We start from the raw sequence: 3,770 nt of genomic DNA on the forward strand, positions 1-3,770 counted from the left end.
ACTCAGAACGCTCTAAAGGCTATAGAGTATACAACACAGAAACCAAAATTGTGGAGGAATCAATTCATGTCAGATTTGATGATAAGCTTGACCCTGAAAAGTCAAAGCTAGTTGAAAAGTTTGCAGATTTGGAAATCACTCTCGTAGAATCTGAGAAAACTCCAGAAGCAACTGTCACTCCAGACTCTGAAGAAATTAAATCTCCAGAAATTCCAAGGAAAGTTAAAAGTCGTATTAACGTATCTGAAGATTTGATTTTGGGAAACAAAGATGAACCTGTTAGAACCAGATCTACCTTCAGAACTTCTGAAGATATTCCTCTGGGACTAGTGTCTCTGATTGAGCCTACGTCCTGTGATGAAGCTCTTCAAGATAACGATTGGGTGGCAGCTATGCAAGAAGAGTTAGATCAATTCTCCAAGAATGATGTCTGGGATCTCGTTCCTAAACCTAGAGGCACTCATGTCATTGGAACCAGATGGGTTTTCAGAAACAAACTGAACGAGAAAGGAGAAGTTGTCAGAAACAAGGCTCGACTGGTAGCTCAAGGTTATAGTCAACAAGAAGGTATTGATTATAATGAAACTTTTGCTCCAGTCGCGAGGTTAGAATCTATTCGTCTTCTTGTATCTTTTGCTATTAATCATTCTATCAAATTATACCAAATGGATGTCAAGAGTGCATTTCTTAATGGGTATATTTCAGAAGAAGTGTATGTCAATCAACCTCCAGGTTTTGAAAATTCAAACTTTCCAGAACATGTTTTTAAACTTAAGAAATCCTTATATGGACTTAAACAAGCTCCCAGAGCTTGGTATGAACGCTTAAGCAATTTTCTTCTGGAACAAAATTTTATCAGAGGGAAAGTTGACTCTACACTCTTCTGTAAAAACCTTAATAATGATCTCATGATATGCCAGATTTATGTTGATGATATTATTTTTGGTTCTGCTAATATCTCTGTTTGCAAAGAATTTTCTAAGTTGATGCAGGCTGAGTTTGAAATGAGTTTGATGCAAGAACTAAAGTTCTTTCTGGGAATTCAAATCAATCAAACTCCAGAAGTCACGTACATTCATCAAAGCAAGTACATTAAAGACGTTCTGAAGAAGTTTGACATGACTGAATGCAACTCTGCAAAGACTCCCATGCATCCAACTTGCATTCTGGAAAAGGAAGAGGTAAGCAACAAGGTTTGTCAGAAGCTCTATCGAGGTATGATAGGCTCTCTTCTCTATCTGACTGCTACTCGTCCTGATATTCTCTTTAGTGTCTGTCTTTGTGCCAGATTCCAATCAGATCCTAGAGAATCTCATTTAACAGCTGTTAAGAGAATTCTTAAGTATCTGAAAGGAACTCCTAACCTGGGCCTGATGTATGAGAAAACATCAGAGTATAGGCTTTCTGGTTATTGTGATGCAGATTATGCAGGAGATAGAATAGAACGAAAAAGTACTTCTGGAAATTGCCAGCTTCTGGGAAACAATCTAATCTCCTGGGCTAGCAAAAGACAGTCAACTATCGCTCTATCAACTGCAGAAGCAGAATATATCTCAGCATCACTGTGCACAACTCAGATGCTCTGGATGAAGCATCAGCTAGAAGATCTTCAGATATTTGAGAGTAACATTCCTATCTTTTGTGATAATACTGCTGCTATTTGTTTAAGTAAGAATCCCATTCTACATTCCAGAGCCAAACACATAGAAATAAAACATCATTTTATCAGAGACTATGTTCAGAAAGGGATAGTAACTTTGAAGTTCATTGATACAGAACATCAATGGGCAGATATCTTTACTAAGCCTCTAGCTGAAGATAGATTTCTTTTTATCTTAGAAAATCTGAACATTAAAAATTGCCCTAAGTAAAATTTGGCTCTGAACATGTAAAATGAGACTCTGATAAAAACAAATACACTTCTGCCTCTGACTCTGATACTTCTACAAGTTAAGAAGATATCTGAGTTAGAAATCTTCAGAAACCAATCCTTTGGTATTCCTGAAGATCAGATACATCAACACGTGGAGCATTAAATGTCTAACCCTAGAACTTCTAGACAGCTGTCAATAGAAATCAAAGGTCAGAACGTTTGAAATCTCCTAGAGCAGTGTGCGTACTGTTGGGATTAGACATTCATTTATTAGCTGTAATCATTTTTCCCCCCAAGCGTGCCTTTTTGAGTATTGTGTTTAACGCATTCTGAAGTGTCGTTTTGCATGTGTTTTACTTAGAGTATATAAACACTTTTCTCACATTTCACACACTTATCACTCTCACTCACTCTAAAACCCTAAACCCTTCTCTGCAAGTTCTCTGCAAGTTCTTTTCCTTCTTCATCAATCTTCTTCATGGATGCTCAACAGCAAGAAGTTTTTAACTTCTCCCAACAGATGGAATCCAGTTCTAATCCCCAAACCTCAAACACTCAAACACCAACTGTTACAGGCGTCACCATAACCCCTGTTTATCAAGAACCCCACATTCTTGAACGAGAAAGCCACATAAACCTTTCAACTCCCTTTGAAGGTTTGGATGTTTTGTGTGAATCCTTGGTTGATTTTGACAACCTTAGAAGAAATGGCGTTGATCTTACTAGGGAACTTCGTCAACAAGGATGGGAAACCTACTTCAACAGGCTTTATGGTCCAATCTACCCTCTTCTGGTCAAGGAGTTCTGGAGACATGCTGATGCAGATGACCAATTCATTGTCTCGTTTGTTCTAGGGGTAAAAATCGTTATCACTGAAGCATCAATTGCTTCCTTGCTGAACATGGAGAAAACTGGAGGAAAAAGGATTTACAACATTCCTCCTAGGTCTAAACGCATCACTGAAGTTATCAACCCAACGATTTTCAAACCAAATGTTGAAGGTAACCCCTCTAAGAACAAAGAGCTACACCAGAACCTCCGAGTGTGGCTGAAAATCATCCTGGGAACAATCCACCACCGTCCAGCTTCAAATTCTTCAGATTACATAAATGCAGACCAGAAATGCATTTTATATTGTATTCAGAAGGGTATCCAGATCAACCTCCCTGTTCTTCTCTTCAGATATCTGAGGGATTCTGTCAGAGAAACCAGAAACAACATGAAGCCAAGGTCTTACATCCCTCTGGGGAGATTGCTCTCTGATATCTTCATTGAGCATGGATTGGTAGATGATCTGGAAAAGACCAGATGTATGGATGATCTGGCAATTGATGTAGGGAGAGCTTTAAATGCCAAAAACCTCAAGAGCATGGGAATCATCAAAGAGATCAGAGTCAAGCCAACTCTGGATACATCCTGGGAGTCTCTAAAAGATCAGAGGAAGATGCCTCATGGCCTTGCCAGGTTCTTCAAGAATGAACCCAAGAGTGCCATTGCTATCTACCTTCAGGATCGTCTGGATGAAGGCGTTGATATTTCTGATTTCAGTCTCGACGACTGTCTGGATTCAGTAGAAGATCTGGTCAGATACAAGAGAGGTGTCTCTGAGAAACTGATAGCTGCTGAGGCAAGGAAAGCAAAGAAAGCCAGACTTGGAGAATCTTCTGGAATCAAATCTCCTGCTCCTTTGCAAACTTCTTCTTCTGGTATGTCTATTCCTCTTGTTACTTCTGTACCTATGATGGCTTCTTCTCATCCTCTCACAACATCTCCCATATTTACTACCTCTGAAATCCCACCTACAACCATCAGAACCTCCCAACCTTTACCAATACTAAAAATTGCCCGTACTTCCATCCCTCCATCTGAACCTACACAAACCACTTCCTCTTCATCA

This window comes from Lathyrus oleraceus, chromosome 6 (assembly GCF_024323335.1).
Source record: "Lathyrus oleraceus cultivar Zhongwan6 chromosome 6, CAAS_Psat_ZW6_1.0, whole genome shotgun sequence".
NCBI lineage: Eukaryota > Viridiplantae > Streptophyta > Magnoliopsida > Fabales > Fabaceae > Lathyrus > Lathyrus oleraceus.